Source organism: Pseudophryne corroboree, chromosome 3 (genome assembly GCF_028390025.1).
Source record: "Pseudophryne corroboree isolate aPseCor3 chromosome 3, aPseCor3.hap2, whole genome shotgun sequence".
In the NCBI taxonomy this organism is placed as follows: Eukaryota; Metazoa; Chordata; class Amphibia; order Anura; family Myobatrachidae; genus Pseudophryne; species Pseudophryne corroboree.
The window spans coordinates 606,346,564-606,374,314 of NC_086446.1; the positions used below are offsets into that span (position 1 = coordinate 606,346,564).

At 47.1% G+C, this 27,751-nt stretch overlaps 1 protein-coding gene across 2 annotated transcripts in view; it reads left to right on the top strand.

The window, feature by feature from the left end:
* The window catches only part of SORBS1 (sorbin and SH3 domain containing 1), a 696,861-nt gene that overhangs the window by 310,600 nt on the left and 358,510 nt on the right, over positions 1 to 27,751 (top strand). Inside the window, exon 1 of one of the 2 annotated variants that reach the window (XM_063961528.1) lies at positions 20,872 to 21,006. The exons of the other annotated variant lie outside the window; for it this stretch is intronic. The gene's annotated coding sequence lies outside the window, so the exon portion shown is untranslated. Of the gene's footprint in view, positions 1 to 20,871; positions 21,007 to 27,751 lie in introns of those variants that run through there. 2 annotated transcript variants of the gene reach the window in all.

Sequence of the window (27,751 nt, forward strand, 5' to 3'; positions counted from 1 at the left end):
ACAAAAATTAATGAGCATGTAAGTGTGTGCGAGTACATGGGCAGACTAGATGGGCCAAGTGGTTCTTATCTGTTGTAAATTTCTGTGTTTTTATATTAAGGCTATGTTTGGAATGACTTTTAGTTTGCAACATATGAAGCTGTTTGGCGGATCTGATACATTAATACACCCCTAAAAAAATGCCTTTCCAGTCACTTTTAAACATCCCTCAATACTATATTTTTTTTTATTTTTTTTTTTACAAAACACAAGGTAAAGTCATCTAAAATGAGAATCCCCCAATTTACTATGCCTCTGGATATAGGGTAATGAGAAAAAAAAAACACAATACCTCAGGCTTCTTACATAGCAGTAGCAGTAAAAGTTAATTGGGAAAATGTGTCTTTTTTGGGAAAGGATCACAGATCCAGAAATATATCAAAGCTGCCGCAAAAGTTTTGAGACTAGGTCAAAGCACATGACAGCGTGCCATGCTGTATGTATAAACAATAGCCACAGGCGCTGCCTATGAAACACCCAGACTGTGCATTGTACAGAATAGGTTATAGAAGGTTTATAAAGACTATGGGGTATATGCAATTAGCGGCGAATCGCGGCAAATTATCGTCCGTATTTCAATTCGACACAATTCGACAGTGTAATTTCGGAAAGTGGGTGCCGAAATTGACCATATGCAATAAAAAATGGAATCGACAGTCCCGCTGCCGAATAACGGCCGATTTGACGGATTTGTTCCGTTTTTTTTAAATCGGGTAAAAACTGGAAAAAACTATGAAAAAAATGGCGTGGGGTCCCCCCTCCAAAGCATAACCAGCCTCGGGCTCTTCAAGCTGGTCCTAGTTCTAAAAATCCAGGGAAAAAATGGACAGGGGATCCCCCGTATTTTTAAAACCAGCACCGGGCTCTGCGCCTGGTGCTGGTGCAAAAAATACGGGGGACAAAAAGAGTAGGGGTCCCCCGTATTTTTTACACCAGCATCGGGCTCCACTAGCTGGACAGATAATGCCACAGCCGGGGGTCACTTTTATACAGTGCCCTGTGGCCGTGGCATTAAATATCCAACTAGTCACCCCTGGCCGGGGTACCCTGGGGGAGTGGGGACCCCTTCAATCAAGGGGTCCCCCCCCAGCCACCCAAGGGCCAGGGGTGAAGCCCAAGGCTGTCCCCCCATCCAAGGGCTGCGGATGGGAGGCTGATAGCCTTGAGAAAATGTAAAGAATATTGTTTTTTCCTGTAGTACTACAAGTCCCAGCAAGCCTCCCCCGCAAGCTGGTACTTGGAGAACCACAAGTACCAGCATGTGGGAGAAAAACGGGCCCGCTGGTACCTGTAGTTCTACTGGAAAAAAATACCCAAATAAAAACAGGAGACACACACCTTGAGAGTAAAACTTTATTGCACACCTGCCGACACACACATACTTACCTATGTTGACCCGCCGACTGCCACGTCTCCTGATCCGACGATCCGGGGTACCTGTGAATAAAATTATACTCACCTCCTTGGCAAAAAAAACAAACCGCATTTACCCGGACCACGCACTGAAAAGGGTCCCATGTTTACACATGGGACCCCTTTCCCCGAATGCCAGGACACCACGTGACTGCTGTCACCGAGGTTCCTTCAGCCAATCAGGAAGCGCAACTTCGTTGCACTCACCTGATTGGCTGTATGCGCGTGTGACCTCAGACAGTGCATCGCAAAGCCTCTCCATTACTTTCAATGGTGGGAACTTTGCGGGTAGCGGTGGGGTTACCCGCGGTCAGCCGCTGACCGTGGGTGACCTCACCGCTGACGCAAAGTTCCCACCATTGAAAGTAATGGAGTGTTATGAGCCACGGCTGTGGCTCATTCCTGTTTTGCATGTTGGTTAGGTATTTTATGTTTATAAGTTGTCTTGCAGGCCAGGATTTCCCGTTGCTCTGTTTAAGAATACTCTTGTTTGTTGCCGGTGGTGAGTCTGTGTAATTGCAGCTTGTTCCCATGTGTTCAGCCTCACCTGGCTGCTAATTGCATCTTGTCAGTTTGGAGTCATGCAACAGGGCAGCTGCATCACATAATTAATTAGGCCTCTCTGTTATATGCTGGATGAGTGCAATTCACAGACGCTGGTGATATTTCTAGGTTTCCAGCCTGCTTGAGTTCTGAGCTTGTTCCTGCCAGTTCCTGAGCTCCTGTGTAGCAGTGTTTGTCGAGCTGCTTCCTGTGTCGATTCCTGTGTCACTCCCTGTGTCGATTCCTGTGTCTGATCCCGTGTCCTGCCGTGAAGCGTTCCTGTCCAGAAGTCCTGTGGCTTTGCCTATGCCTGGTCGAGTTTCTGGCTTCTTGGTGTTCACCGGTCTGTCGTTTGGGATTCTGCCTGTCCTCCAGTTCTGAGAGTCTATGTCGGCAGCATTGGGGGTTCCTGTCCGTTTGCCAGTATTCGTACCGGTTCCGTGAGTAGCGGCTCTGCCGTGTCCGTCGGCCTAGGCCGCTGTATCCCGTTATTATTTCTGTCACTGGTGTTTTGCAGAGGGTTCTGCTTATGCTGTCACCGCCGGTACACAAAAGTATTGTGTCTGCGTGTGGTCAGCATTTCCTTTGTTGTTCTTTTCCTTTGGCGGCAAGCCGCACATACTTTGGTTTTAGGTTTGTTAGTAGCCCCTGGCCTTGTTGTTTAGTTAGAGGGCCCCTTGTTATCACCCTGTCTCGGTTCACTCTTTGTCTCTCATTAAGACCTGAGGGGGCATCGAAGTTGGGCAGACGTAATCCGCCCTTCAAACGCGGCTGCCATGGGCTCAAGCAACCATAGTCTCGCAAGAGTGTACTGACAGCACGGGTGAGACAACGGAGATAGGGCGCCAGGGGCTATTTCCTTTCCATTCCCCTTTCCCAGCATTACGTCCTGGTGCTCTGGACTCACTTCATAACATCTCCCTCGTTCTGAGCACCTGGAACCTAACTTTATCACCAGCCATACCACAAAAAAGAAATAAAACTTTTTTCTTTTTTGGCCCAGTCCAGTGTCTAGTCTAGAATCCAGTCCTGTCTAGAATTCAGTGTGCAGAATCCAGTCCGGTGTTTAAAATCCAGTCCGGTGTTTAGAATCCAGTCCGGTGTTTAAAAAAAAAAAAGTCTTGTTTTGTCTAGTTTAAAAATTCAGTCTTGCCTTGTCTAGTCTTGCCTTGTCTAGTCTTGCCTTGTCTAGTCTTGCCTTGTCTTGTCTTGTCTAGTTTTAAATCCTCCTATGTCTACTATGCAAGCCCTGCAGGCATCTCTCTCAGCCCTGAACTCTGCTTTCAGTGCTTTGAGACCAGAGCAACTAGAAGTTTTGCAGCAATCCTTAAAGCAACTGCAAAACCTTCTGACTAAAATCTTGCTCATCTTGCCAGAAGTCGTTGAGAGTACATCTATCTCTAAAGAGACTCTTGTTCACAGTATGGTGACAAGAGAATCCTCTGGTTTAATTGAAGAGAAAAGGTTTAAAAGTTTTCTGCGGCCCAGGCTCTCAGAAGAGGAGCGTCTGCGTCGCAGAAACTTAAACTTATGCCTATATTGTGGGGGTTTAGGCCACTATCTGCAGACCTGTGAGTTGCGCAAGCCAAAGTGTGGTGACGAGTCTTGCCCTCTGGCCAAGTTGAGTCAGGATACAAGACCTACTCCTGTCTCTACTGTGGCAGAGGTACTTGTCACACAACCCACACTAAAAAGCTCTCTGTCCTATAATTGGGGTCCTTGGGCAAGGGAGCCCCATTATAGATTCAGGAATCAAAAGAGAATGTTTCTCTCCTCTCTTGAGGTTCCTGTTGAAGCAGAGTTGCAAGCCCCTGGAGTGGTGCCCGTTGCCCAGGGTCCTGGAGTGTTGCTCAGGGTCCTGGAGTGGTGCCCATTGCCCAGGGTCCTGGAGTGGTGCCCGTTGCCCAGGGTCCTGGAGTGGTGCCCGTTGACCAGGGTCCTGGAGTGGTGCCCGTTGCCCAGGGTCCTGGAGCGGTGCCCGATGCCCAGAGTACTGGAGCGGTGCCCGATGCCCAGAGTGCTGGAGCGGTGCCCAATACCCAGAGTGCTGGAACGGTACCCGATGCCCAGAGCGCTGGAGCGGTACCCGATGCTCTAGCTTATAGAGGGACATCAAATATTATAGCACAGGTTTCCATACCAGAAGGGGTCTCAGAAGCTGTTACTCCAGGTAGGGACTTGAAGAGCGCAACCCCAGAAAGGGAATCTAAAACCATAGTTCTAGAAGGGAACTCGAGAAGCAAAACCCCAGAAGGTATCTTTGAAGTAATATCCCCAAGTGGGGTCTCGAGAGACGCAGCCTCAAAGAAGGGTCTAGAGGTCGCTTCCCCAGGAAAGAACTTAAGAGGCATAGCATTTCTCTGACGTCCTAGTGGATGCTGGGACTTCCGTAAGGACCATGGGGAATAGCGGCTCCGCAGGAGACTGGGCACAAAAAGTAAAAGCTTTAGACTAGCTGGTGTGCACTGGCTCCTCCCCCTATGACCCTCCTCCAAGCCTCAGTTAGATTTTTGTGCCCGAACGAGAAGGGTGCATGCTAGGTGGCTCTCCTGAGCTGCTTAGAAGTAAAAGTTTAAATAGGTTTTTTATTTTCAGTGAGTCCTGCTGGCAACAGGCTCACTGCATCGTGGGACTAAGGGGAGAAGAAGCGAACTCACCTGCGTGCAGAGTGGATTGGGCTTCTTGGCTACTGGACATTAGCTCCAGAGGGACGATCACAGGTTCAGCCTGGATGGGTCCCGGAGCCGCGCCGCCGGCCCCCTTACAGAGCCAGAAGAGCGAAGAGGTCCGGAGAAATCGGCGGCAGAAGACGTTCCTGTCTTCAGATAAGGTAGCGCACAGCACTGCAGCTGTGCGCCATTGCTCTCAGCACACTTCACACTCCGGTCACTGAGGGTGCAGGGCGCTGGGAGGGAGCGCCCTGAGACGCAATAAAACATGTTTAAACCTTATGTGGCTAAAGAAATACATCACATATAGCTCCTGGGCTATATGGATGCATTTCACCCCTGCCAGTTTTCCTAAAAAAAAAAGCGGGAGAAAAGGCCGCCGTGAAGGGGGCGGAGCCTATCTCCTCAGCACACAAGCACCATTTTCCCTCACAGTTCCGCTGGAAGGATGGCTCCCAGACTCTCCCCTGCAGTCCTGCTACAGAATCAGGGTAAAACAAGAGAGGGGGGGCACTATTGGCAGCTAATATAAAACAGCAGCTATAAAGGGAGTAACACTTACATAAGGTTATCCCTGTATATATATATAGCGCTCTGGTGTGTGCTGGCAAACTCTCCCTCTGTCTCCCCAAAGGGCTCGTGGGGTCCTGTCCTCTTTCAGTGCATTCCCTGTGTGTGTGCTGGGTGTCGGTACGATTGTGTCGACATGTATGAGGAGGAAAATGATGTGGAAGCAGAGCAATTGCCTGTGTTAGTGATGTCACCCCCTAGGGAGTCGACACCTGACTGGATGGTCGTATTTAAAGAATTACGTGACAGTGTCAGCACTTTGCAAAAAACTGTTGACGACATGAGACAGCCGGCAAATCAATTAGTGCCTGTTCAGGCGTCTCAGACACCGTCGGGGGCGCTAAAACGCCCGTTACCTCAGATGGTCGACACAGACCCAGACACGGATACTGAATCCAGTGTCGACGGTGAGGAGACAAACGTAATGTCCAGTAGGGCCACACGTTACATGATCACGGCAATAAAGGAGGCATTGAATATTTCTGACACTACAAGTACCACAAAAAAGGGTATTATGTGGGGTGTGAAAAAACTACCAGTAGTTTTTCCTGAATCAGATGAATTAAATGAGGTGTGTGATAAAGCGTGGTTTTCCCCCGATAAAAAACTGCTGATTTCTAATAAATTATTGGCACTATACCCTTTCCCGCCAGAGGTTAGGGGGCGTTGGGAAACACCCCCTAGGGTAGATAAGGCGCTCACACGCTTATCAAAACAAGTGGCGTTACCGTCTCCCGATACGGCCGCCCTTAAGGAACCAGCTGATAGAAGGCTGGAAAATATCCTAAAAGGTATATACACACATACTGGTGTTATACTGCGACCAGCAATCGCCTCAGCCTGGATGTGCAGTGCTGGAGTGGCTTGGTCGGATTCCCTGACTGAAAATATTGATACCCTGGATAGGGACAGTATATTATTAACTATAGAGCATTTAAAGGATGCATTACTATATATGCGAGATGCACAGAGGGATATTTGCACCCTGGCATCTAGAGTGAGTGCGATGTCCATTTCTGCCAGAAGAGCGTTATGGACGCGACAGTGGTCAGGTGATGCGGATTCCAAACGACATATGGAAGTATTGCCGTATAAAGGGGAGGAGTTATGTGGGGTCGGTCTATCGGACCTGGTGGCCACAGCAACGGCTGGAAAATCCACCTTTTTACCCCAGGTCACCTCTCAGCAGAAAAAGACACCGTCTTTTCAAACTCAGTCCTTTCGTTCCCATAAGGGCAAGCGGGCAAAAGGCCACTCATTTCTGCCCCGGGGCAGAGGAAGGGGAAAAAGACTGCACCAGGCAGCCTCTTCCCAGGAGCAGAAGCCCTCCCCCGCTTCTGCCAAGTCTTCAGCATGACGCTGGGGCCTTACAAGCGGACTCAGGCACGGTGGGGGGCCGTCTCAAGAATTTCAGCGCGCAGTGGGCTCACTCGCAAGTGGACCCCTGGATCCTGCAGGTAGTATCACAGGGGTACAAATTGGAATTCGAGACGTCTCCCCCTCGCCGGTTCCTGAAGTCTGCTCTACCAACGTCTCCCTCCGACAGGGAGGCGGTAGTGGAAGCTATTCACAAGCTGTATTCCCAGCAGGTGATAATCAAGGTACCCCTCCTACAACAGGGAAAGGGGTATTATTCCAGGCTGTTTGTGGTACCGAAGCCGGACGGCTCGGTGAGACCAATTTTAAATCTAAAATCCTTGAACACTTACATAAAAAGGTTCAAATTCAAGATGGAGTCACTCAGAGCAGTGATAGCGAACCTGGAAGAAGGGGACTATATGGTGTCTCTGGACATCAAAGATGCTTATCTCCATGTCCCAATCTACCCTTCTCACCAAGGGTACCTCAGGTTTGTGGTACAAAACTGTCATTATCAGTTTCAGACGCTGCCGTTTGGATTGTCCACGGCACCACGGGTCTTTACCAAGGTAATGGCCGAAATGATGATTCTTCTTCGAAGAAAAGGCGTCTTAATTATCCCTTACTTGGACGATCTCCTGATAAGGGCAAGGTCCAGGGAACAGTTAGAGGTCGGAGTAGCACTATCTCAGGTAGTGCTACGTCAGCACGGGTGGATCCTAAATATCCCAAAATCGCAGCTGATTCCAACAACACGTCTACTGTTCCTGGGGATGATTCTGGACACAGTCCAGAAAAAGGTGTTTCTCCCGGAGGAGAAGGCCAGGGAGTTATCCGAGCTAGTCAGGAAACTCCTAAAACCAGGCCAAGTGTCAGTGCATCAATGCACGAGAGTCCTGGGAAAAATGGTGGCTTCTTACGAAGCGATTCCATTCGGAAGATTCCATGCAAGAACTTTTCAGTGGGATCTGCTGGACAAATGGTCCGGATCGCATCTTCAGATGCATCAGCGGATAACCCTATCTCCAAGGACAAGGGTGTCTCTCCTGTGGTGGTTACAGAGTGCTCATCTTCTAGAGGGCCGCAGATTCGGCATTCAGGATTGGATGCTGGTGACCACCGATGCCAGCCTGAGAGGCTGGGGAGCAGTCACACAGGGAAGAAATTTCCAGGGCTTGTGGTCAAGCATGGAAACGTCTCTTCACATAAATATCCTGGAACTAAGGGCCATTTACAATGCCCTAAGTCAAGCAAGGCCTCTGCTTCAGGGTCAGTCGGTATTGATCCAATCGGACAACATCACGGCAGTCGCCCACGTCAACAGACAGGGCGGCACAAGAAGCAGGAGGGCAATGGCAGAAGCTGCAAGGATTCTTCGCTGGGCGGAAAATCATGTGGTGGCACTGTCAGCAGTGTTCATTCCGGGAGTGGACAACTGGGAAGCAGACTTCCTCAGCAGACACGACCTCCACCCGGGGGAGTGGGGACTTCACCCAGAAGTCTTTCAAGTGATTTTAAACCGTTGGGAAAAACCAAAGGTGGACATGATGGCGTCCCGTCTCAACAAAAAACTGGACAGATATTGCGCCAGGTCAAGGGACCCTCAGGCAACAGCGGTGGACGCTCTGGTAACACCGTGGGTGTACCAGTCGGTGTATGTGTTCCCTCCTCTGCCTCTCATTCCAAAAGTACTGAGAATCATAAGAAGGAGAGGAGTGAAGACTATACTCGTGGCTCCGGATTGGCCAAGAAGAACTTGGTACCCGGAACTGCAAGAGATGCTCACGGAGGACCCGTGGCCTCTACCTCTAAGAAAGGACCTGCTCCAGCAGGGACCTTGTCTGTTCCAAGACTTACCGCGGCTGCGTTTGACGGCATGGCGGTTGAACGCCGGATCCTGATGGAAAAAGGCATTCCAGATGAAGTCATCCCTACCCTGATCAAAGCCAGGAAGGATGTAACTGCGAAACATTATCACCGCATTTGGCGAAAATATGTTTCCTGGTGTGAGGCTAAGAAGGCCCCCACAGAGGAATTTCAACTGGGTCGTTTCCTGCATTTCCTGCAAGCAGGACTGTCTATGGGCCTAAAATTAGGATCCATTAAGGTTCAAATTTCGGCCCTGTCGATCTTCTTCCAGAAAGAACTGGCTTCATTGCCTGAAGTTCAGACGTTTGTCAAGGGGGTACTGCATATACAACCTCCTTTTGTGCCACCAGTGGCACCTTGGGATCTCAATGTAGTTTTAGGGTTCCTAAAATCACATTGGTTTGAACCACTCACCACTGTGGAATTAAAATATCTCACATGGAAGGTGGTCATGCTGTTAGCTCTGGCGTCAGCCAGGCGTGTCTCAGAAATGGCGGCTTTGTCATATAAAAGCCCTTACCTAATTTTTCATTCAGACAGGGCAGAATTGAGGACTCGTCCTCAATTTCTCCCTAAGGTGGTTTCAGCGTTTCACATGAACCAACCTATTGTGGTGCCTGCGGCTACTAGGGACTTGGAGGACTCCAAGTTGTTGGACGTAGTCAGGGCCCTGAAAATATATGTTTCCAGGACGGCTGGAGTCAGAAAATCTGACTCGCTGTTTATCCTGTATGCACCCAACAAGCTGGGTGCTCCTGCTTCTAAGCAGACGATTGCTCGTTGGATTTGTAGTACAATTCAGCTTGCACATTCTGTGGCAGGACTGCCACAGCCAAAATCTGTTAAAGCCCATTCCACAAGAAAAGTGGGCTCATCTTGGGCGGCTGCCCGAGGGGTCTCGGCTTTACAACTTTGCCGAGCAGCTACTTGGTCAGGGGCAAACACGTTTGCAAAATTTTACAAATTCGATACCCTGGCTGAGGAGGACCTGGAGTTCTCTCATTCGGTGCTGCAGAGTCATCCGCACTCTCCCGCCCGTTTGGGAGCTTTGGTATAATCCCCATGGTCCTTACGGAAGTCCCAGCATCCACTAGGACGTCAGAGAAAATAAGAATTTACTTACCGATAATTCTATTTCTCATAGTCCGTAGTGGATGCTGGGCGCCCATCCCAAGTGCGGATTGTCTGCAATACTTGTATATAGTTATTGTTACAAAAAATCGGGTTGTTTATTGTTGTGAGCCATCTTTTCAGAGGCTCCTACGTTTATCATACTGTTAACTGGGTTCAGATCACAGGTTGTACAGTGTGATTGGTGTGGCTGGTATGAGTCTTACCCGGGATTCAAAATCCTTCCTTATTATGTACGCTCGTCCGGGCACAGTATCCTAACTGAGGCTTGGAGGAGGGTCATAGGGGGAGGAGCCAGTGCACACCAGCTAGTCTAAAGCTTTTACTTTTTGTGCCCAGTCTCCTGCGGAGCCGCTATTCCCCATGGTCCTTACGGAAGTCCCAGCATCCACTACGGACTATGAGAAATAGAATTATCGGTAAGTAAATTCTTATTTTATGGAGGTTCTGAAGGTTATAGCTTCAGCAAAAGTCCCGGAAGTCATAGTCCCGGGAGAAGTTTCGATAATTATCGACTCAGAGAGGGAGGCCAATGGCTCACTCCCAGTGAGGGAAGCCGATGGCTCGACCCAGTGAGGGAGGCCGATGTCTTGGTCCCAGTGGGGGAGGCCGATGGCTCGGTCCCAGTAAAAGAATCCGAGGTGCTGACCCCAGCGGGGTTCCCAGAGGCCACTGCCCCAGCGGGGTTCCCGGAGGCCACTGCCCCAGCGGGGTTCCCGGAGGCCACTGCCCCAGCGGGGTTCCCGAAGGCCACTGCCCCGGGTGGGGTTCAGAAAGTCACTGCCCCGGGTGGGGTTCAGAAAGTCACTGCCCCGTGTGGGGTTCAGAAAGTCACTGCCCCGTGTGGGGTTCAGAAAGTCACTGCCCCGGGTGGGGTTCAGAAAGTCACTGCCCCGGGTGGGGTTCAGAGAGTCTCAGCCTCGAGTAAGGTCAATAGTGACCAGGTCCAAGCAAAGCACTCCAGTCAGTCAGATGGGAAGGAACCAGATCCTGACTCTGTTGATATCTCAACATCCATAATCTTTGATGGGGACTTAGCCCAATTTCTGGCGCTTTACAAACACTATTACATTATTATGTTGTCTAGACCATTTCTGGGCATCACTTCAGAAAACCTTGTGCTCTATCTGATTTATTCTTTTAGAGGAGAGCCTTTTGAGTGGGCGACCAGCCTAATGAAAGCTGAAGATCCCATTCTTCAGGATCCCCCAGCATTCAGTGATGCAATTATTAAAAGATATGGTTCCAAAGAAATTGGTTCAGGTTCCTCTAAGTCACCCGTCTTGTCTGCTGAGAGTCCACCAAATACTGTAAACTCGGCACAAGAGTCTCAGAGACTGCTGGATGTGCTTTTCTGACTTCTTCTAATAGGAGTACTTTGCCTGAAAGTTCAGCTCCCAAGGGTAAGAAACCTATCTCTGATTTGAACGCAGCCTTGCTGGGTGGTACCATCAGTTCAGACAATGTTTGGGGAATTACCTTGGTCAGACCTAAAGAGCTTTGTAAAAAGAAGAAGAAAAAGAAATAATTTTTGACTCTTGCCTTGATAAAAAAAAAAAAGAAGAAGATTTTTTCCTTGTCTTGTGTCCAGTGGCCACCGTCAAGGGGAGGGCACTGTTACAAGCTGTTGTTACAGCTTGTTTCTGTTTTCTTGTCTGTTAGACCAGTGTGTCAGGTTTTTTTTTGTATCCCTTGTTTTGGATAGTCTGTATTTTGGGGTCCTTTGACCCCTCCTCAAGGGGGAGGGGGTACTGTTATGAGCCACGGCTGTGGCTCATTCCTGTTTTGCATGTTAGGTATTTTATGTTTATAAGTTGTCTTGCAGGCCAGGATTTCCCGTTGCTCTGTTTAAGAATACTCTTGTTTGTTGCCGGTGGTGAGTCTGTGTAATTGCAGCTTGTTCCCATGTGTTCAGCCTCACCTGGCTGCTAATTGCATCTTGTCAGTTTGGAGTCATGCAACAGGGCAGCTGCATCACATAATTAATTAGGCCTCTCTGTTATATGCTGGCTGAGTGCAATTCACAGACGCTGGTGATATTTCTAGGTTTCCAGTCTGCTTGAGTTCTGAGCTTGTTCCTGCCAGTTCCTGAGCTCCTGTGTAGCAGTGTTTGTCGAGCTGCTTCCTGTGTCGATTCCTGTGTCACTCCCTGTGTCGATTCCTGTGTCTGATCCCGTGTCCTGCCGTGAAGCGTTCCTGTCCAGAAGTCCTGTGGCTTTGCCTATGCCTGGTCGAGTTTCTGGCTTCTTGGTGTCCACCGGTCTGTCGATTGGGATTTTGCCTGTCCTCCAGTTCTGAGAGTCTGTGTCGGCAGCATTGGGGGTTCCTGTCCGTTTCCAGTATTCGTACCGGTTCCGTGAGTAGCGGCTCTGCCGCGTCCGTCGGCCTAGGCCGCTGTATTCCGTTATTATTTCTGTCACTGGTGTTTTGCAGAGGGTTCTGCTTATGCTGTCACCGCCGGTACACAAAAGTATTGTGTCGGCGTGTGGTCAGCATTTCCTTTGTTGTTCTTTTCCTTTGGCTGCAAGCCGCACATACTTTGGTTTTAGGTTTGTTAGTAGCCCCTGGCCTTGTTGTTTAGTTAGAGGGCCCCTTGTTATCACCCTGTCTCGGTTCACTCTTTGTCTCTCATTAAGACCTGAGGGGGCATCGAAGTTGGGCAGACATAATCTGCCCTTCAAACGCGGCTGCCAAGGGCTCAAGCAACCATAGTCTCGCAAGAGTGTACTGACAGCACGGGCGAGACAACGGAGATAGGGTGCCAGGGGCTATTCCCTTTCCATTCCCCTTTCCCAGCATTACATCCTGGTGCTCTGGACTCACTTCATAACATCTCCCTCGTTCTGAGCACCAGGAACCTAACATGGAGAGGCTTTGCGAGGCGCTGTCTGACAGCTCAGACGTGCAGCCAATCAGCAGAGTGCCAGGACGTTGCACTCGCTGATTGGCAGAAGGGACCTCGGTGACAGCAGTCACGTGGTGTCCCGGCATTCGGGGAAAGGGGTCCCATGTGAAAACATGGGACCCCTTTCAGTGCGTGGTCCGGGTAAATGCGGTTTGTTTTTTTTCCAAGTACGTGGATTTATATCTGGACACTGGATTGAGGTGAGTATAATTTGATTCACAGGTACCCCGGATCGTCGGATCAGGAGACGTGGCAGTCGGCGGGTCAACATAGGTAAGTATGTGTGTGTCGGCAGGTGTGTAATAAAGTTTTACTCTCAAGGTGTGTGTCTCCTGTTTTTATTTGGGTATTTTTTTTCCAGTAGTACTACAGGTACCAGCGGGCCCGTTTTTCTCCCGCATGCTGGTACTTGTGGTTCTCCAAGTACCAGCTTGCGGGGGAAGCTTGCTGGGACTTGTAGTACTACAGGAAAAAACAATATTCTTTACATTTTCTCAAGGCTATCAGCCTCCCATCCGCAGCCCTTGGATGGGGGGGACAGCCTCGGGCTTCACCCCTGGCCCTTGGGTGGTTGGGGGGGGGGGACCCCTTGATTGAAGGGGTCCCCACTCCCCCAGGGTACCCCGGCCAGGGGTGACTAGTTGGATATTTAATGCCACGGCCGCAGGGCACTGTATAAAAGTGACCCCCGGCTATGGCATTATCTGTCCAGCTAGTGGAGCCCGATGCTGGTGTAAAAAATATGGGGGACCCCTACTCTTTTTGTCCCCCGTATTTTTTGCACCAGCACCAGGCGCAGAGCCCGGTGCTGGTTTTAAAAATACGGGGGATCCCCTGTCCATTTTCCCCCCGGATTTTTAGAACCAGGACCGGCTCGAAGAGCCCGAGGCTGGTTATGCTTTGGAGGGGGGACCCCACGCCATTTTTTTTCGGGATTTTACCATTCCATCTAAAAAATAAATTAAAAAAAATGTTTTTTTAAAATATATAAATAATACTTGTGCCTCCCAAAAAGACAAACCAAGTACCTAATCCCTTCTAATATAAATAGATATGCTATTACCAATAAAAAAAAAACACCAAAAAAAACATGTTTTAAATTTTTTTTATTAGTTTCACCCACCAAAGTGTGGCGGATTGAAAATGACGAATTTACTGTCTAAAAGCACTGTTGTCGAATTTCCAAACTTCAATTGAATATACTTTTGTCGAATTGCCGCATTTGTACCATTGCAGAAAAGTCGAATTTGACAAAAGTCGAATTTGGAAAGTCCGTTTTTTTGACGGAAAGTACTGTATTGCATTGTCGAATTTTTTTTTTTTTTTGGCGAAAAAGTCCAGTTTTTCGTCAATTTGGGGAATTCGACCGCAATTGCATATGCCCCTATGTCTAGGGATCATGATATGGATGGTGTCATGGTTAGCATTACTGCCTCACAGCACTTAGGTTGTGGGTTTGATTACCCCCATGGCCAGTGTCGGACTGGGACATGAAGGGCCCACCAGAGGAATGCAGTTATAGGGGCCCATACTGAGGGGTGTGGCCAGCCTACAAAGGGGGTGTGGCCAGCCTCCACAGAGGCTTGAAATACACAATAGTTTAGTGCGGTGTAATGCAACATATCTACCATGTATAATACAAGTGCATAGTCTGGAACCTGATCCCTAGAGGAAGGAGTTGGCACTCAGGCAGTGGGGCCTACCGGTGGTTTCCCTGGTACCCCAGTGGGCCAGTCCAACCCTGCCCATGGCCCTAACTGTGTGTAGTTTGTATATTTTCTCCATGTGTGGGTTTCCTCCGGGTACTCCGGTTTCCTCCCACACTCCAAAAATATACCATTAGGTTAACTGGCTCTCAACGAAAAAAAGAACCTTAGTGTTTAAGTGTGTTTGTGTGTACATGGGCAGACTAGATGGGCCAAGTGGTTCTTATCTTCCGTCAATTCCATGTTTCTATGATGAGATACAGATGTGTCCTCACACAACTAGCCTCAATACTCCACGTGATACGAGACGCCTGCTGCGAGTGAGCCGCCAGGTTTCCCGTGAGACTCTGCTAGCGCTGGGCAACTTTTTCGTATCTTTTTACCCTAAATTGGATCTTGATTGCAGTACATTTGTATAGTCTGTATATGCAGCACAAGAGAACTTGTGGAAAAAAACTTATATACAAGTGTAGCAAATCAGATTAATCAGCGCAGTCTCCTGTGCAACCTTGTGACATCACATTGCGACTAAGAAGCATTTTGGGGTAAAAGGACATTAAAAAGACACCCTGTGCTAGCAGAGTTGAGCGGGACCTGGTATGCTGAGAAGGGCTATTTGGTGCGACTGCAGCAGTAATGTATGAGGGCACATCTGCAGCAGCGGATGTGGAGCACTTGTGTTAAACTGAGCTAAAATCCTCCATCGCCTCTGAGTTATCAAAGGGCAGCTCTGTTCTGTTTTGAGCAATGCTGCGTCATATGTAATACCTACATATTAGATATGGCCAGACTACGACAAACGTGGAACACTAGGGTTCTAAGTTATTTTGTTTTGATATTCTCTTTCCTGCTATGATGTTACAGTGTCACTGTATTGCTGTCCATCTGTTACATTTGATCCATTATTTTTTTATATTGTTACATTGACAAATTTTATGTCAGTTGTTTCATTTTTATTTTTATTTTTTGCGGCAGAAGTGTTATTAGTTGCCATTTTTAGTAAAGTGTACGTTATTTTAGCTATATATGTTTTAGGGTGATACAGCGTACATTGCGATGGTTGAGTCTGTAAATTGATCTTCTCTTCAGGAAAACAAAAAAGACTGCTAGCCAGGTCCCCCAATCTAACTGGTAACTAGCAAAACCTCTGCTAAGCCTTTAAGAGTGATAAAGTGGAGAAAGATAAAGTACCATCCAATCCGCTCCTAACTGCCATGTTACAGGCTGTGCTACAATTTTGTTTTCTAGCGCTATAAATGTATAAATATTAATGTGTAATGTCAGGCAAGTAATTGAGAGGTTGCTATATCATTTGTTTCCACAAAGGGGCACTGTACCATGAAAAGCTATGGCTAATATGTCATTCTACACTGGACAAATAAACAGCATGGCAGCCTCTATTCATACCAATAAATAGACTGTGCAACCTGGGGCAGCCGCGGTGTATTAGTGGCACTCTGCTCAACTTTTGTCACTATTTTGTGTTTAAATAATTTCTATTAATTAATTTGATAAAGATGAGATCTTTAGGATTATGGAGTTGTAAATTAATCTGGTGCTGGGGAAGGGGTGAAAATAATAATAATTCCTCGACTTCCACTCAATTGAATATTCAGAAGCGGTAAAAGGTTTCTTTACAATTACATAATACCATGTATTTTATTGAACAGTTATTGAAAAATCCAGTTGAAAAATAACATAATATCCGGTATTTTTCTTGCCGATAATGGGGGTCATTCCGAGTTGATAGCTCGCTAGCTAGTTTTAGCAGCCGTGCAAACGCTATGCCGCCGCCCACTGGGGAGTGCATTTTAGCTTAGCAGAAGTACGAGCGCTTGTGCAGCCAAGATCTGCAAAAACAGTTTGTGCAGTTTCTGAGTAGCTCTGAACCTACAAAGTGCTTGCGATCACTTCAGCCTTTTCGTGTCCGGATTTGACGTCATACACCCGCCTAGCGAACGCCCAGCCACGTCTGCGTTTTTTCAGACACGCCTGCGTTTTTGCAGACCCTCCCTGAAAACGGTCAGTTGACACCCAGAAATGCCCCCTTCCTGTCAATCTTCTTGCGGCCGACAGTGCGACTGAAAACTTCGCTAGAACCTGTGCACAACCACAACGTGCTTTGTACCCGTACGTTGCACGTGCGCATTGCGGCCCATATGCATGCGCATAAATGCCGCTTTTTCACCTGATCACTGCGCTGCGAACAACGGCAGCTAGCGATCAACTCGGAATGACCCCTGTCTTACGTTGTTTTATGTTTCACTGGAAATGCACCAAATCCATCCAAGACGTCTAGCCTAGATTAATGGGACACAGCAAGGAAACAAGGGCGTACAGACTGCAAAATACAGCATCAAAATCCTTCTTATTTTCTGCTGACAGGATGCCAAAAGAATAACAAATGTTCAGACATTAATTTGTGGGATAAATGTGTGTCCAGAAATGAAACATGCCACCCAGGAGCTGATTGGCAGGCACTTTATCTCTCTCCACTTCGTCACTCTCCAAGGATTAATACATCTCCCCCAGGGAGAGGTGTCTCTCTATGCAAAGAGGCATCAATTCAAGTGATGGGGAGTGGGGGAAAGCATGACCAGGGCAGGAATGTGTAACGCAAAGAGATAGCTGGGCCCTGCCAGAAATCACACAGCCGCCTTGTAAGGGACACAATCCAGTCCCCAAATGGTGAGACAGATAACATGCACAAACAAACCATAAATACCTCTCTGCAGACAAAGGATGAAGGGCAACTTCAGGACGGCCTTTGTGCACTGACCCTCATTATAAAGGTAATATTTTATTATCATTCCCCCTCACAGTGACACATTTACACTAACCTTATGAAAAGGTCGCTCATGTACTGACGGCTCACGAGGAACTTAGTATGTAATGCCAGAAATGTATGTCCAGATTCCAAAGATTTCATTTATTCCTCACAATGGGTTAATAATTGTTTCTTGACTAATTAATTTTCAGTGTTACTCTATACCACATGTATTTCATATTAATTTCACATTCCAAAGGACCAATCTGCAGCACAGATTTTTTTTTACCCTTTTCAAACGGGATCCGGTCTGAAGATCGACAGTGTCTAGGTCGACAATGTTTAGGTCGACCACTATAGGTCGACAGTCACTAGGTCGACATGGATGGAAGGTCGACAGGGTTTCTAGGTCGACATGTGCTAGGTCGACAGGTCTAAAGGTCGGCATGAGTTTTTCACATTTTTTTCCTTTTTTTTTTTTTTTTTTCATACTTAACGATCCACGTGGACTACGATTGGAATGGTAAAGTGTGCCGAGCGAAGCGGTAGCGGAGCGAAGGCACCATGCCCGAAGCATGGCGAGCGAAGCGAGCCATGCGAGGGGACGCGGTGCACTAATTTGGGATCCCGGTCACTCTACGAAGAAAACGACACCCCCCAAAAAAAAATCCTCATGTCGACCTTTAGACCTGTCGACCTAGCACATGTCGACCTAGAAACCCTGTCGACCTTCCATCCATGTCGACCTAGTGACTGTCGACCTATAGTGGTCGACCTAAACATTGTCGACCTAGACACTGTCGATTTGATGAACCACACCCTTTTCAAACGTCCCCTCAGCAGAGTTACAGCCGTCACTGTGTTTTATTGCATCACCCTATAATGGAGTGGCAATCTTCGTCATTTTATTATAAAGAGTAATCAATATGAGTCAGGTTGTCTTTTCAGGCATGCCGTAGTCAGGTGTCTACACCTAATGTCATTATTTTATGAGCTCTCTAATGTCTGTGTGTTTCACTTTTTAATTACTGATGCCTTAAACAAAATATATGTCAACGCCTGCTGTGTAGTAGAGAGGAGGGTGATGAGTGTTTGGGGTTTTTATGAGCTTGGGCCCTCATTCCGAGTTGTTCGCTCGCAAGGCGAATGTAGCAGAGTTACACACGCTAAGCCGCCGCCTACTGGGAGTGAATCTTAGCTTCTTAAAATTGCGACCGACGTACGCGCAATATTGCGATTACAAACGAGATAGCAGTTTCTGAGTAGCTTCAGACTTACTCTGCCTGTGCGATCAGTTCAGTGCTTGTCGTTCCTGGTTGACATCACAAACACACCCAGCGTTCGCCCAGGCACTCCCACCGTTTCTCCGGCCACTCCTGCAAAACGCAAACGGTAGCGATTTCAGCCACACGCCCCTGAAACGCCGTGTTTCCGCCCAGTAACACCCATTTCCTGTCAATCACATTACGATCGCCGGAGCGAGGAAAAAGCCGTGAGTAAAAATACTTTCATCATAGTAAAGTTACTTGGCGCAGTCGCAGTGCGAACATTGCGCATGCGTACTAAGCGGATTTTCACTGCGATGCGATGAAAAATACCGAGCGAACAACTCGGAATGAGGGCCTTGATCTCTCATAATTGACAACATTTGTAAACAAATTCCAGGGACACCTTGCTTTTGAGAAGTCATGTAAGCAAAATGCGCTGCTAAATACACCTCTTACTTTCTGGACTTACTGTACGGCAGATTTTGTTTTATTTTGATACTGTACTCATCTCCGTTAAATATTCATGTTTAAATTCCAGAGACATCATATAGGGCTTATGGGGTAATTCTGACCCGTTCGCACGCAGCGGTTTGTTGCTGCGGTGCGAACGGGTCTGGAATGCGCATGCACGGCGGTTGCACTGTGCACGCGCGTCGTTGCCCGTCGACCGTTACGTCGCGTCCTACGAAGAAAGCGGTCGCAGAGTCGACCGCAAGAAGATTGACAGAAAGAAGGCGTTCCTGGGCAGATCCGGACCGTTGGCTGCCGTTTTCGTGGCGTGTCCAGGAGAACGGAGAGCGGATGTCTGCCGGCAAAGCCGCTCCAGCATCGCAGAGATCGTCGCACAGGGTAAGTTTCTGCTTGAATTTTTTTTAGCTTAGCAGGGCTGCACAAGCGATCGCAGCCCTGCTAAGCTAAAATACACTCCCCCATAGGCGTGTACTAGTTGATCGCAGCAGCAGCAAAAAGTTGCTGGCTGCGATCAACTCGAAATGACCACCTTAATTCAGTGAGGATTTCAAATTCTGCTAATTAGGCCGCCCAGCACGCTATTCAAAACCACCCCCCCACCTCCCCCCCCATATCAAGCAGAAATTGTGATCGCATCACAATTTCTGCTTCATCGCAGAAATTAAGGATGCCTCTTGCCGGAGCACCAACATGTTCCCGATGCCACGCCCCGTTTACAGGCCACGCCCCCACAATGCTCCATCTCCACCTAGGAAACAGAGCGTTGCCGCCCCGCCGCGAATGCCTCTGCCTGATTGACAGGCAAAGGCGTTCGCAATTTCTGCGGAGCACCTGCAGAAAGTGTGGGCGCATGTGCAGCATGGGCGCTGTACATGTGCCCATCGGGTGAACGCAATAATTCTGATTGGATCGCGATTTGCGATCCAACCTGAATTAGCCCCATAGTGAGAATTGTGTTTATACTTTATACTGCATTTGCAGAACAAGGGTGCCCACACAGGGTGTGATGTGTCCTACCACACATCGCTAGCGACAGGACCCGGCGGATTCCTGGCATCGGCAAGTGCACACCCACTTGCTGATGACAGCAGCGACAAGCAATCTTTCTGCATGTTGAAGAGATATGAGGAAGCGACAAAAACCCACGGGTGCACGCATCGCCATCAACACGGCACTTTTTAAACAATGTGTTGTTCTGATCGGTCGGAAACGCCAACGTTGTTTAAAATATTGTGCCGTGTTTGGGCACCTTTATATAGTTTCTGAGTGTTAGTACTCTGTTGAATAAACTGACCTTTGTAAATAATAAAAATAATAGCCCATTTGTGTGTACTATGGGGGTCATTCCGAGTTGTTCGCTCGCTAGCTGCTTTTAGCAGCTTTGCACACGCTAAGCCGCCGCCTACTGGGAGTGAATCTTAGCTTATCAAAATTGCGAACGAAAGATTAGCAGAATTGCGAATAGACACTTCTTAGCAGTTTCTGAGTAGCTCCAGACTTACTCGGCATCTGCGATCAGTTCAGTCAGTTTCGTTCCTGGTTTGACGTCACAAACACACCCAGCGTTCGCCCAGACACTCCTCCGTTTCTTCAGACACTCCCGCGTTTTTCCCAGAAACGGTAGCGTTTTTTCACACACTCCTATAAAACGTCCAGTTTCCGCCCAGAAACACCCACTTCCTGTCAATCACATTCCGATCACCAGAACGAAGAAAAAACCTTGTAATGCCGTGAGTAAAATTCCTAACTGCATAGCAAATTTACTTGGCGCAGTCGCACTGCGGACATTGCGCATGCGCATTAGCGACTAATCGCTCCGTTGCGAGAAAAAAATACCGAGCGAACAACTCGGAATGACCCCCTATATCTGTATTACTACTAAATACAAAAAGAATAGCGTTCTGAAAATTAATGCATTCCTTTCTCACTTTATGCTTGTTGACTGAACTAGAGGGTCAAAGTGTAAAGCGAATGAGCAAGTGTGTGTTTGTTATGGCAGGCTAGGCTAGAACGAATGGTAAAGCGTTTACAAACACACTTTCCTCTTTTACTAGTCTGCATCCATAGGGAATCCCAGTGCGTTTTTTCCCTGTCTGTATTCTAATGAGGGGGCTGAGCTAGGCGAGCTGGGAGGGCTTCCACTCTGGAATCTCAGTATGGGTTGTGTGTCAGGCTGTGTTTAAATGAACAAATACCTCGCTGTGCCATAGAAAAGGACTACACAGAGCAGATATCCTAGCGAGGTATCCTATTACAACCTTTTGGGATCTGTAAACCTACCCATCAGAAGGATAAAGTAAGTGCTTTGACTTGCAGTTGTATCTGGGTTTGGAGGGATAAAGTTTGTTTCCTTACTGAGAACTGTTCCTGAGTCAGAATTGTGTTGTAGAAACTGGTTGTTCTTTCCATTACCAAGTTAACGTAGGAAATGGTTTTACAGTTTGTTCACTGCTGCCTTGTACGGGTTACAAAAACATGTGGCATCTATTGTACAGATCTGTGTTTACAGATCACTCATTGCTGTGTTATATGCTGCATGTGCTTGTATTTCAGTGGAATTGAAACGTATGCCTTAGCTCTTGGCAATGCAGTTAATGTTATAGATATGCGTTATGGAAAGAGTCAAAGTTTTGCATTACGGTACTCAAGTCTGTATTTTCCATTAGTGTATGAAAATGACTAAGCTGTATATTTGCTCGCTGCAAATGAGTGTGTCCTGCAAGGATCAGTCAGATCTGTAGTCCATCTGTCTACAGTTGGTCTAATTGACGTGTTATAGAACTCTGAAGTCCCTAAGTGGATTGCCGAAACGAAATAGCAGCACAATCATTAAGTACATATAACAGAGACCTATTGTGATTGGGTTTTGTATTACAATAAAATGTGCTTTATACAGTATATTGCACCCCTCCCTGTTTGCTGTACGGAGCCATCTCCTAACTTTATTCATTCCCACTTTTGTACAATTGAGACCAGTGCTTTCACCGACTCTGAAGTCTGAGCCATGCAGCATTTGCTACACTCAGCAAATAGGCCAAATCCCTCTGGTCCACTGGACATTTGCCTGTAAGCTATAAAATGACATTTTGCAGTTATTGTAGTCCTCTTCATTGGCCTTTTTGTTTTCTTGCTATTCTAAACACGCACCTAGGGTGGCATGAGCCCTGCAGCCATACGTACACCTATCAGTGAGGCTCTGAAAGTTAATTATTAGCAGTCGGTCAGGTATTCACTTTTTCTGTTGTCAAGAAAGAAAAAAAAACATTCAGAACAGTGTACCTTTTGTTTATAGGTGACACTTAACACTCAGTGTGACAGCAATCATTAAATGATGTTTATTGGAAAATATAAAAAAAAGTATTTGTAATACCTGTAGTTTAAAACTTTGGAACAGAAATATCTCACTGAGTATTATTTTGGATTGTATCCGTTGGGCATTGAGGCTTACTTGATTTTCGTAACAAATGTTCCCAAGTTTAGAATCTTTCCCATAAAAAGCTGTGCAGATCGCAGAACCTTATTAGGCTGAGAGCTGGGAATGTGCTGCTGTAACCCTAGAACATGTTTAAATGAATGACGTGTTGGTGATTACATCTCTAGAACTAGACATAGTATTATAGCATGGGATGCTGTGCTATTCATATTAGGCAGGATTTTACATAACTCATAAACCAAAGAGCACAGAGTTTTATACGTACATGAAGATAAGCACAAAGGAACTTATGCGGATTTACAAAGTGAATAGAGTTATGGGCCTGATTTGGAATTGTACTTGATGGTTTATATACATATCCGATGGTTTGGGGTCTGTGCATGTGCAGAACGCGTTGTGCGTGATCGCTCGCAGTCCTCCCTTAGCCGCAGCATGATTGACATACTGCAGTGTTTGAGGGGGACAGAGCATGGGACTGTTCTGCAAATCATGGGCGTGTTGGGGCAACACAGACTTTCTGGACCTGGCATAGGAGGTCTGACGGCCAGTCTGTGTAAGCTACGGCCTTACACAGATTGGTCAAGGGCTGCAACCATCGCGACCGGTGATGTGATGCTGTATCCTCAGAAGAAACACTCGGATTGCAGAAGCCCTCCTGTTGCACGTGAATTTTAGTTGTACTGTATTGCACAGCCGCTTCCTTGCGGCTGTGCAATACTGACCACATCATAATTCAGCCCTATTTTACTTAACAGGATAGTGCAGGAAAAAATGTGTAGGGTATTTTACCATATTCCGCCTCTTCCATATTCCGCGTAGAAGCGATGAAATTGTGCGTGATACGGCATCATACGTTTTTGCGTGTGCTCATTTCCAGACCACATGCAGGCCAAGTTCATTGAAATTATGTTCTCTTAACGAGTGATACAATTTTTGAGTACTCAAGTGTGCTGGAAGTAAAGATGGAATCTTATTTGCAGTTGTCTTTTCTCACAATGGGGGTCATTCCAACCCGATCGTTCGCAGAGGCGGTCGCTGGGCGGGAGGGGGCTGGACGGTGGCGTTAAGCCGCCGTTTAGGGGGCGCAGTCCGGCCAACGCAGGCATGGCTGGACCGTTGGGGTGGCGGTCCGCGGCGGCTGCGTGACGTAACACGCAAAAGCTGCGCTGGGCGGGAGCTACTCTTGAAGTGCAAAGGCATCGCTGTGAGTGGGGGGGGGGGGGGGCACAGACATGCGGGGCAGACTAGTCCTGTGCTGGGCGTCCCCCCGCATGTCAGTGTGCATGATCGTAGCTGTGCTAAATTTAGCACAGCTACGATCAACTCGGAATGACCCCCCATGTTCCTGTGCTATTGAGCGCTTTATAAGGCTTTTGTACATTTAACTTGCACAGAAGTGTGGTATAGAGTCTGTATAAAGCTGTGCTGATAAACATACAGATGTTAACTGTGAGCAGCAAGCGAACACTATTTCACCAGATCATGCTGCAAAATTACTAGGCCCTCGTCTTACGCCATGTTACTGCATGGTCTAATTACATTTTATGACATTTTATGACACAAGCCCTAGAACAAGTCAGTGTCTGGTAATCAGTAAATTGTACAGCCTCATTAATGCATTCTACAGTGGTAAGAAAACATATTATTTCTGTTTAGGAAAGTCACAGTTTAGGGCATCACACGTGTCCTCATACATCTGGCCACAATGCGCCACGTGGCGCGAGACACCTGGCATGAACCGAAAAGTCTCTGTGCGACTTGGATTGCCCTAGCATCTTTTTTTTATTATGTTTCACCCTAAAATGCATCTTATTTGCAAACAGATGCGACAAGCCGCTTCATGAATCAGAATCAGAATCAGCTTTATTGGCCCTGTATACTTGCGTATACTAGGAATTTGTCTTTGGTTTGCTATACAACAGCCAAGTAGGTAACAGATAAGCAGGTGGGGGGCAAGTAAAGTCACACAGATAGGTATACCGTTCGGACACAAGTTAGTTACATGTACGTCTAGTCAGTCAATGTTCAGGAGTTCAGCAGGCGGACCGCTTGGGGAAATAAACTTTTGAGGCTTCTGGTGGACCTGGCGGGGATGGCCCTGTAACGCCTGCCTGAAGGAAGCAAGTTAAACATGCTGTTGCCGGGGTGTAGCTGGTCTTTTACTATCTTCGTTGCCCACTTTTTAGCTCTGGACAGGTACAGGTCCTGGACTGAGGGAAGGTCGGCCCCGATGATCTTCTCTGCGGTTCTGACCACCTTTTGGAGCCTGCATCTGTCCCTCATGCTGGCGGAGCTGTACCATACCAGTATCGAGGAGCACAGTACCGACTCCACAATCGTAGAAGAGGAGCAGAAGCTTCCGTGGGATGTTGAACTTCCTTAGTTGCCTGAGGAAGAACAACCTCTGCTGCGCTTTCCCAACAGTGGTGTCAGCGTTGGACCCCCATTTAAGGTCCCGGGAGATTGTGGTTCCTAGAAAATTGAAGGAGTCCACTAGCGATACCACACTGTCAGCAAACGTTAGCGGAGGTGCACTAGATGACTTCTTCCTGAAATCCATTATCATCTCGACAGTTTTGAGGGGGTTGAGCTTAAGGTTGTTGTGGATGCACCAGTGGGCCAACCGGTCTACTTCCCGTCTATAGGCCGATTCGGCCCCGTCCTTGATGAGGCCGATGATGGTGGTGTCATCGGCGAATTTGATGACCTTTACTGATTGCGCCTATGAGGTGCAGTCATTTGTGTACAGGGAGAAGAGCAGGGGTGAGAGGACACAGCCCTAAGGGGCCCCTGTACTAATGGACCACGCTTGAGAGGTGAATTCCCCCGCTTTCACCACCTGTGTCCTATCTGTCAGGAAGTCTACTATCCAGGAACAGGTAGCTTCTGGGACCCCTAGGCGAAGTAATTTGGGGTGGAGGATACTGGGGACGATTGTATTGAAGGCCGAGCTGAAATCGACAAACAGGACCCTCGCATAGGTACTGGGAATGTGTAGGTGCTGTAGAGTGTAGTGCAGGCCCAGGTTGACTGCATCCTCGACACCGATTCGATCGATAGGCGAACTGCAGGGGGTCCAGGTGGGGGCCAGTTACAGTTTTCAGGTGATTTACTGATTAATTTGCTACGTGACACTTATTTGTGTTTGTCTGAGTCTGTGTATGGCGCACAACAGACAATGAAAAAAAGCTGTGGTTGCTGCATCGTTGGAAAAAGCAAAAAAACGCACTCAGCATTAGTTCAGTCACACGGTACCTGGCGCGACTGCAGCAATAGTATGTAAAGGTGTGTACACACACACTAGACGATATGCTCTGTGAGTGATATGATTGAACGATTTCCCTTGAACTTCTCAGAGTCCCGTACAAACGATATTAAGCGTACACACTGAACGACCGACGATATACAGGAGTTATCCGATACTAGGGTTTTTCAGCTATTGAGTAGGAATTTAATGGGGGTCGTTGATTGTTCGCAGCGTACACACTGAACGATATGCACCGCTTTGTCAACATCAAAATTGAGCTGCATGCACAGACATCGGAATATCTCATTAATGACCTGCGGGAGTGCGCATCGTTCATCACTCGTAGCGTACACACTGGGCGATATCACAAGCGATATCGCTCAGAGGATGAAAATGAGCAATGTCATTTGAAATATCGCCTAATGTGTATGCACCTCAAGTACACGTATACATGTGCATGGCTTGGTATCCGCTTGCAGGGTCAGTGTAACCATAATATTTTGCAATAAGAGGCCTTTATGACCATTGCACTCCTATTTCAGGCATTCAGTCTATTCTTGCGTTTCCTGGTAAGCAGAAAGATAAATAGTGACAGACCCAAAAAGGATTACTGAATACATTGTATGTTGTGCTTTTCATACTGGTGTAATGTTGATCTTTCTTGAAGTACTTATATATAACTACCCTCCTGCCTGCTGACCTGCCTTGCCTCATAATCTACAGCCTCGCACTCCCTGTCCGTGACCACAATTATCCTGGTTATCTTAATGGTGTAACATCTGGCATGTAGAGTAATAGGGAGTTAACAAGATTTACATAGCATGAATGGCAGCTGAACACGTATGTCAGGTCTTCTGGTAATGTAATTTCTTCTAGGGGGATTTTATTAAATCCATCTTTTACATGTTTGTGTTTCCTTCCCATCACAAGATTGTCATATGCCTGGGATTTTTCATACAGTCAACAGTAGTTCAATACATTTAGCAATTTATGCAAGAGCAGCTTTCAATTAAAGTGACGTCCGTTATAAAGAAAAAAGCCAAGATTTGTTTTCACCCAGCAGATAGCATATTTAAGCTTGCAGTTGTAAGATTTATTTAAAGGAAGACTTTTACTTATTTCCTTGGCTAGCTGCTGGTTGTGTTTGCTTCATCCAATTCAGTGCAATGTCCGTTTGTAACTGGGATGGATTTGATGATTGCCCATGGCCTAGTAGGAGGAGGATATTTTTTCAAATAAATAATTAACAGCATTGTTTGGGGTAGACTGAAGCAAGGAGTTATTTCAGTGATTTTCAAGCTTTTTCCACACACTGATCAAGGTTTTAGAATTGCCAAGGCACATTATTGTCTCCTACAGGAAAGAAAACACACACATTGTTACCCACAGGAAAAAAAATACACACATTGTTCCACATAGGGAAAATATAACACCCATTGGCCCCTACAGAAAAAAAAAAAGACATCGGCCCCCACATAAAAATAAAATAAAATGCACATTAATTATTGCCCCAGTTACCCCACCAATGACTTACCTGGCCTGTCAGTAGCAGAGAAGAGAGAGAATGATTTATTATTTATTTATTTATTTATTAACAGTTCCTTATATGGCGTAGCAAATTCCGTTGCGCTTTACAACTGGACACAATTAGAAGACAAAACTGGGTAAAAACAAACAGTCATAGAGGGAGGAGGGCCCTGCTCGTAAGCTTACAATCTATGGGGAAATAGGCATTGATACACAAGGATAGGTGCTATCGCATAGTTGTTCACCAGATTGTAAAGGCTCTTGGTGGGCTGCATGATATCAGTGAAGAAAGAAAATAAGTGGGGGATGTGTGGACTATACTGTGAGGATATAATTGGATAGGAGAGCTATGAAGGTAATGTGAGCGGTTCTGGAATTTGATAAGCTTGTCTGAATAGGTGAGTTTTCAGGGAACGCTTGAAGGTTTGAAGACTAGAGGAGAGTCTTATTGTACGTGGTAGGGCATTCCACAGAGTGGGTGCAGCCCGAAGAAAGTCCTGTAATCGTGCATGGGAACAAGTAATGAGTGTGGATGAGAGACGTAGATCTTGTGAAGAGCGAAGGGGCCGGGTTGGGAGATATTTTGAGATAAGTGAAGAGATGTATGTTGGTGTAGTAGGGTTAATAGCCTTGTGTGTAAGTAACAGTATTTTATATTGAATACGTCAGAATACCGGTAGCCAGTGGAGGGACTGACAAAGTGGGTCTGTAGACGATGAAAGTCTAACGAGGAATATTAGCTTCGCAGCTGCATTCAGAATGGATTGTAATGGTGAGAGTCTCCTCTTAGTAAGACCAGTAAGAAGACTATTGCAATAATCAATGCGGGAGACA